The following is an 8,449-nucleotide window of genomic DNA, read 5'->3' as shown; positions in this document are numbered from 1 at the left end:
CACTTATTGAACAGTTATATGAAACATATGGAGATAACGTAAACAGTATTCAAGATCACAAGTCCGTTAAACAATACAAAATAGGAGCAGAGCAAACACCGACCTCCAAAACATCAGAGGTGGGATCAGGTGCTATGGAGAAGTGGGCAAACCTTGCTGACCGGTCACACACACCTTGTGCTCTTTGTCCTGACCTGGAAATCACGGGAAAGTCCGTCGTCAATTCAGTGTATAAATAATGACTAACAGTTAGTAAACAACTGAAAAACGGCACTCAGTATTTGACTCAATGATAAATTGTATTTGCTGACAAAAAATACATGTAATTGAGAATAACTTTAAATAAAAATGTTTCAACAATTGATTGAAAGAGAGGAGTAGACCATCAAATGGAATAACATCCAATTTTAGAAATGTGTTTTATATGGTTAGTACGACTTTAGAGACAAAAAGAATTCAAAAATTTCAAAGAACTGGAAATCTTAAATACATATATAGTTTATTGATTTGAAATTGATGCATAATATTAATATTTCTCTGAGACTATTTTAGAGCTAGATGCTGTTATATTAAATCTAGATTACTAATTTTTCTGTTTCGTTTAAGGTAGATATTTTCTCAATCATTTATAGAAAGGATTGATATCGCAAGAATTACTTGTCTATAGAATTACAGAACTCGGCCATATTACAGATCTCGGTACTTTCTTGGTACCAAATTTGGTATGAACTGAGGTTGGCCTTGAGAATAAAAAGGCCAGTACCCGACTCTTTTCTGATCTTGTTTTCTAAACCAATTTATAAAAACGTGTAATAAGCAACAACAGAAGTGGATTCGAATTGCTCTGTCACCAAAATCTATGAGAAATACCGAAATTTCTGTCATTTTAAGGCTTGAATTATATTTCATACAGTAGCTGAATTCATTTATTTCACAACTGACGTGCTTCTGTTATTAACTGTATCTGATGTTGCCATCAGATTTTGAGTTTTTCGGACACTGCTTCCAGGTTCCACAGAAGTTACCATTCCAGCCTCTTGACCCGATTCTCGAAGGAAAATTAAACAAATTAATGTCATGAAAAAGAAATTATTAAGTTATAAAAATGTTTGATTGTTAGTTTAAACATATTTTAAATCCAGTGTGGTTTGTTTGCCAAAAATTACTGCGTAGCTGAGGCTGAAAACATACCGAGAGTAATCACAATATTGGAGATTAAAAAACACCAGAAAGCGAAAAAATCTATTGTAGAAACCACGTGTTTCCATTCACACGTCACTCCCTGGTCACCATCGTTATGCTGCTTGGTGTTTAACCCTTCTTTATCGTTCAAATTTGAATCCAAAACCCTGATTTCAGTTGTATTTGTTTTCTTACATCTCAATTTTCTTTGAAGAAAGACGAGCTTTCTCCAACGTGATGGTATCTCATTTTCATCGTCTCTATGATGAATGCGGAGCTGAAATGCTGAAATAACAAGGGCTATCACCCCGTATACCAACTGAACGATCAGGTACATCGCTATAATCGGTGTGTGATCGGAGGAAGTTGGCAACAGCGTGGAAATAATGGTAAGAAAAACAGCAAAGGCCAAAAATACGGTCACACAAAATGACATTTTTTCTCCCGCGTCCACAGGGATCACAAAAACTAGCATGTTCAAATAACCCAAGAAAACGATGGGTAGAATAATATTTAATATATAATACAGGGACTTTCGACGTAGTTTGATGGTGAATGTGACTTCAGATTCCCGGGCCTCTTTCGTGATCTCCGATGTCGTGTCGATTATATCCCAAACTCCATTGGCCTAAAAATCGTAAAATTGGACTCCATTCGTTGATTTAGTAATTTCTATCTGATCTGCAAAATGACTCCATGTGATAAATTTAATATCACATTTCTGTGTGTCGAATGGGAAATGGGTTATGTCCATGGAACAGCGACTTTCAAAAACATGGAATGGCAACCAAAATACTCGTCCTTCATGATTGATTGACAGGTAGTAAAAGTTTCCTCCCAGCTCTTCGAACTTTTTAAACCCGTTCTTCAGTACAAGATCGGGCTTCCATATATCATTCTACAATACAAAAGCAATTTTCATTTTTTAAATTTTAATTTGATATGTACCGAAAGGAAAAAGAAACGCAGGGTAACATAATACTAGTATGTGAATTTTTTTGATAGCATGACTGAAAATTACGAGAACTAGTCAGAAGAGGATCTTGGTTACTTTGCACTGAAATCAGCGTAGTGTGCTATAATCTTCTGAGAAGACCGGTGGGCTGGGTCAATATCTGTACAACTTTTTAAATTATATTTAGCGTAAATAAGATTAAGAGATACTTTAAATTCAGACTTTAAATGCTATTACTTTAAACAAAAAGAATTAAAATTTCATCACATATATAAAGCTCGACGCACTTTTTAAACTCACATAGTATTTCGCACAAATTAAGGTCACATTGTTATAATGCAAATTGTGTAACTGACAACAAAATATATTTTAAAAATGATTTATAACTTAATTGGATTTTATTCGATTACTTTAAACATAATTCACACATAATAATTGGTAGGATTAAGATATACTCTTGGATGATATATTATGAGAGTTTCCAAATTGTTTTTCCAGGGTTTCTCGTCAAATGCAACCGTCTTTGTATCCGTTTATTCTAAAACATACGTTTGCCTAACATCAATACAGAAACAGTGCAGTTCATGTAACTTCTGTATTTTCTGTACATTAATATTGCACTAAGGAGCAAAATGATAGTATTTTTCATATGTTCGACTGCTTTCCATGTTAAAAATATGGCATTTTTCAGGTTAACTTCAACAGATGTCCCAATTCCAAATTATGTACCTACTGATGATTTTTCAAGATATTCTAAATTTAAACTTTTAATACTATGATATTTTCTTTGGCAAAAAATCAGCGTGCGTTACCAGGGGTTTTGAAATGTTATCAAATTATGAAATTTTTGCATTATTCAAAGAAAATTGTACAAACATTACGAAACATAAATTCCAGATACCCTAAAACCTTGAAAATAAACCGCGGCTTATTTTAAGTTTTGGTAAGAAATTAGGGGCCTATTTTCAAAACTGGTAAGCGACGAGAGCATTATCACAGCTAATTAACATTACAAAAATCGTAATTGATATTTTGAGAATTACTTGTTCCACAGTTTCTATAAATAAAATATCCGGGTAAACTTCTGTAAGAGTTAAGTGCTCCAGTGTCTTTAATTCCTTTTTGAAACAGTGAGGTTTTAGCAATGACGATTGCTAGATGTATATACTCCTACTCCAAAGAGTTGGAATTGAGAATTTAAGCTAAGGGTTAAGCTTAAACATTAAAGTTTAACTTCTTTTTTAACTGGCATTCTCATGACTGGCTTATTTTCAAAACAGGCTTATTTTCGAGTAATTTTCAATTCAAGAAATAGATTACTTTTTTTCAAAACCAGCTTATTATTAAATCCGTCTTATTTTCAAGGTTTTAGGATATTTTTTCCATCAAAATTTGTTGTAGAAGAGGTACTAGTATTCAAATCAATATATGGACATTAAAAGTATTGCACACAGGTCTTTCATTTAGCGGAACTCTTCAACTCCAGAGAAGAACCCAATAATGCTCAAACTACATGTACTTTGCGTATGACCTTAAGAAGAGATTTATAGTGCTATCATTTTCTATAATTTTTTTTCTCTGAGAGTCCAAATATTGAAAAACGGGCTCAGTGGTGAAGAAAATGAGTAAATTTGACCTCACCCCCTTCCCCCAATATGGATTAGAATCTTCTAAAGCATTTCTTTCTTTATATAATTAAATATTTTAAATCAAGGTTGGGGCTATGCAAACTATTCAAAAAAAGATTATTTTTTTCGCCAATTTTAAAGAAAGAAAGAGGGCGTACAAGGAGTGGAAAATCCCCCGATCTGAGGTAATATGTTTCTCAATTTTCAGAATTCACGGAAAAGTTATATTTTTCTAAAGTCATGTTCTCAGAAATGTCATCTTCAAAACATTTTGTCAATTTATTTACTGAACGATTTATCAATTGACAATCTTTTTTTCTTCAAAGTTAACAGTTAAAATAATACACACTACATGAACGCCAAATTTTGTTTGAAACTAAATGATTAATGATTTGAAACACATGACGTGTAATGAAAAATTCATACTTTCCACAAAATTTTACTATAGACGTCGTTGTAATAACAAAACAATTAAGCAATATCTGGCAATTTAGAATTCAGTCTTTTCAGGAATATTGATGAAGGAAGTGCGTAAACAGTAGACCTAGATATAGACACACATGTCCACGTGAAATCACAGACAACGAGGTATGTTGCATTTTGACAACAATTATTAATAAAAGGTTAATATGCGTCATAACACAAAAGATGATTGATACTGATTACATTAAAAGATAAGTATCATTAAGAGAAAGACGCTTGTCATCCACGTCGGAAATGAGTAGTAGCACAAACGGCCTATACCTTGTTTTTGTTTATCAATTTAAAAGTAACGATGGCGTCACCTGATGGATTTATTCAAAAAATTTCTGTCCAAGCAGGATTAAAAAAAATTATAATTGATAACTATATAACGCGTTAAATTTTAATGGTGTTTTTTACAGTATTTTTGTAACTTTTATTAATAAGCAAAAATATACCGGTATCAATTTCCAGTCGTATTTGGCACAAATTATAGCGTGTATACGTTTAAGCATATTAATTGAAAAATGCGTTTACAAGAGACATAAAAAAAGAAATATGAACATGAATGGGTCAAGTTTCCAATTCTAATTAACGCTTAAATGATGGAAACCTAAATGTTAAATCTACTTCACTTGTCCACAAAAATGGAATCTCAAACCATTCTAAATGAGAATCGAACCTTTTTGAAAAAAAATGCACGCTTCAACAAACCCCTTTAATCATATCATACTGACAGACATCTGAAAAAAACATATACTCCATAGCGTAGTGGTTAACGTGTTCGGTCTTAATAAAAGAGAAAAAAAAACCGTGTTCGGTCTTGCGCCAAACCCTGCGCTATGGAGAGAGTTTGAATCATACGTGAAGCTTTTTCTTTTTTTAGTTTCACTTATCTTAATTAAAACATTAGTGAAAAATAAATTTTTAATAATTAAAACAATGAAATACAGAATTAAATGTGTAATTAACAATATAATTTTGAAAAATTAAAATTTTCATGAACATTTAGAATTGAAAAATGTCTTTTCTTAGAGCGGAGGATGGTTCTCGCCTATAAATGTACGCCTCTATTCTTTTATGATTTAAGGAAAATGACGCAATTCATGAAGTCATAAAACAAAGGCTTTAGAGAAAATGACATTTTTATTTGAGAAATGAAATCACCAAGGGTTAAAGTAAAATTTAACATATTCAACTTCAACTGAGTTCTGGTTTAGTTTTCAGAAATTCACATGACAAAAAGACACTTTGTGGACCCTTTACTTTCCATAAGAAAAAGAATTTGTTCTGCTTGACCCCCTCCTGCACCCTGATAGATGTATAATCTGTAATCAATTAAAGAAGCAGTCTCGATCCACGCTTGATAGGTCACCTTTATATATATCTTTATTTACTTGTATTTTTGGTCCAATTTATTATGCGAAGATGGATACATTATTTCTATGCTTTATTTTAAATGAAGGTTTTTGAAATCAATTATCATTATTTTCGTGAATTTTCACGTATTCTCTTTGTAATTCTTTGTTTGAAATGGATATTATTATACCATTCCTAGCGTTAACTCTGTTATAAAGAACTACATGTTACCTGTGGGATAAAGATGGTGTCGGTGTTGTTATAGTCAGAGGGAGTCCATCTTAACAGCTCATCGATCCATATCAACACCAGGAATCCCGTGGTAACCAGTTTCTCCTTGACCTCGCTGACTTCATTGACACTACTCAAATAAAAACTGACATCCAGCTGAATTGGTTGATCTTGGATGATTGTGGGGCGGACTTTGGGTGTGTAATTATCAAAAAGGTCGCTTATAAGAGTCTGTACATTTTGGTTTGTTTGTGGAGTCAAGGGTGGAATAAAAAAGCAAATGTAAAGTAGCGAAATCCACATTGTGAAGTAAAGAATATCAAATTGAGGAAATAACAAAACTTTCTAGTAAATTTCTAGCTTTAGCTGAAAACAATCCTGTGCAGGAGAATATCTGGTTATAATTATCCAATCATTTAATCTCCTCCATCACTTCATTTTTATGAATTTTGAAATGTTCTAACGTCTTGAACAGTCAGAGAGACCAACATGCATCAATACAGTAATTCAACGTGAGAAAACAAGGTTTACCCGTATTCTATAGAAAACGGTATAACTAAAGGTGTATACTCAGGTAATTCAACGGAAATTGCTGTTTATTCAGCAAGAGTAACGTGTAAAATTTATGAATATATTCCCAAAGTACAATTAAATATAAAAAATTGAAATCATTGATTAACAGTTTAGTGATGTTATTTATTTTTATAATATAATTATTTTCGCTGTGGACTTAATTTAAGTGGTGATTTAGACCAAAAGTCCGCAGACAAATAATTATAAGGTTATAACTTTAGTGCGAAATGCTGCAGTAGCGGTGGTCCTTCACAATAATGGAAAAAGAAGTAATTAAGCGTATTATATACATCACTTTTGTAAATGTAACATGTACATTAGGCAAAGCTAGATGTCAACTTCATCATGTTATATATAGTAGAAGAATTGTGAGAATAAAGATACCAGGGGGTATATGTGAATTCATCGTAAACTGAAGTAAAAGCCATTAGAATGAAATATACATGTATGGAGTATTGAACAGTATTTACGAGGGACGTTCAATAAATAATGTCATCGGTGCTCAGAAAGAAACAAAAAACGCTTTTCGGTGATTTAGTCTTTATGATTAAATTAAAATATTCTCTTTTAATTAAAACACATGTCCATACCATTTTTTTTTTCAATTTCTAGTTGTTTGTAGAACACATTTTTGAGTATGACCCTTAGTATACTTGAATATAGCAGATCCTGTGATTTCCTGTACTTGTTTTTTTCTTTCTGAAAGGTGGTTTTTCAAGTTTGGGAAATGAAACAGGTCAAAGGTTGAAAGTACTGACATATGTTGTTGGTGTGACAAAACATTAACGTTCTTTATATCCCCGGGACCCCTTTACTCTTCATGGCCTGTGGGTTTTGACGCTGTCACGAAGAAATTTGATGAAGTGAATTCCTCTTTCTGGCTTCTTCCTCTCATAAACCTCTCATTTTTTTTTTGCAAAAATTTTGCTGTTTAGACTCTTCCAGAAATTGAAATTTCTCCCCCAATAAGAATTTAAACAACAAGACCACTAATAGTTAAGAAAATAGCATATAAAACTGTTTTTGTGCTCCTGCTATTCTTTGCTCTTTTCAGACCTGTGCTGTTTTGTCAAGTGTATCTCACTGTAAATTTGTTTTGAGGGTTTAAAGCAAAATGGTTCAAGTTTTATTATCTGTTTGAATTTCAGACAAACATGGATAAGTACAATTTTTTTTATTTTTTAAAATAATTGGCCAGATATTCCTACACGCTGTCGTTTTCACTCATTTGTCAAAATATTGGGTGACCTTTGAGTATTAAACTTTTTTATTATCAAATGTTTCTTTAAAACAGTGTGAACATAGAGCTGATGACATTATTTATTGAACGTCCCTCGTAAACTCAAAGGTCCATTTTAACACAAACTGGAGCAGAGCAAACACGGACCTCCAAAAATCAGAAGTGGGATTATGTGCCATGGAGGAATTAGCATCCCATGCCGACCGGTCACATCCGCTGTGTGCTCCTTGTAATGCATGATCGGTAAAAACAGAAAAGACCCATCGACAATTCAGTTTGTAAGTAATGGACTTGCAATTAGTATGAAAAACGTCGTTTATATGCCGACAAGGCAACTGCATCGACCGTAGAACCCACGAAATGATGACCTCAAACAAGACCGTCGACATTCTTGTTGTTTTATCAATCCGCCGCGCAAACAATCTAATCAACCTAGAGACAAAACACCATATGCAGTTGATAAAGGTAATTTCATAATTTGGTTCATTATTATACTCATAGTTCCCTATCTAAGGAAAAAAATCTTCAAAGTCATATGTCAGTTTTGAATATTTTTAATATATTAAAAAATGAATTTGAACTACCATATATATATGGACTTCCTAAAGTGCATAAATCCGCTATAATAAAGGAAGCTATCAAAAATCAAAACAGGGAATACATCATCTGTCCAGATCCAGTAGACCTGAGTTTTAGACCGATAGTTGGAGGACCTAATGCACCTACACAGAGACTCAGTCAATTACTGGATATTCTCTTGAAACCTCTCTGCAAAAAGGTAACTAGCTATGTTAGAGATGATCTCGACTTTCTAAACCA

At 32.8% G+C, this 8,449-nt stretch overlaps 1 pseudogene; it reads right to left on the bottom strand.

The window, feature by feature from the left end:
* Positions 1-1,101: 1,101 nt before the first annotated feature.
* On the bottom strand, positions 1,102-6,120 carry LOC134278304 (neuronal acetylcholine receptor subunit alpha-5-like; annotated as a pseudogene).
* Between the last annotated feature and the right edge of the window lie 2,329 nt (positions 6,121-8,449).

Source organism: Saccostrea cucullata, unplaced genomic scaffold (assembly GCF_032062105.1).
Source record: "Saccostrea cucullata isolate Sc308-1 unplaced genomic scaffold, CSIRO_AGI_Scuc_v1 ctg6219, whole genome shotgun sequence".
Taxonomy (NCBI): domain Eukaryota; kingdom Metazoa; phylum Mollusca; class Bivalvia; order Ostreida; family Ostreidae; genus Saccostrea; species Saccostrea cuccullata.
This window is presented reverse-complemented; position numbering and strand designations above follow the sequence as displayed.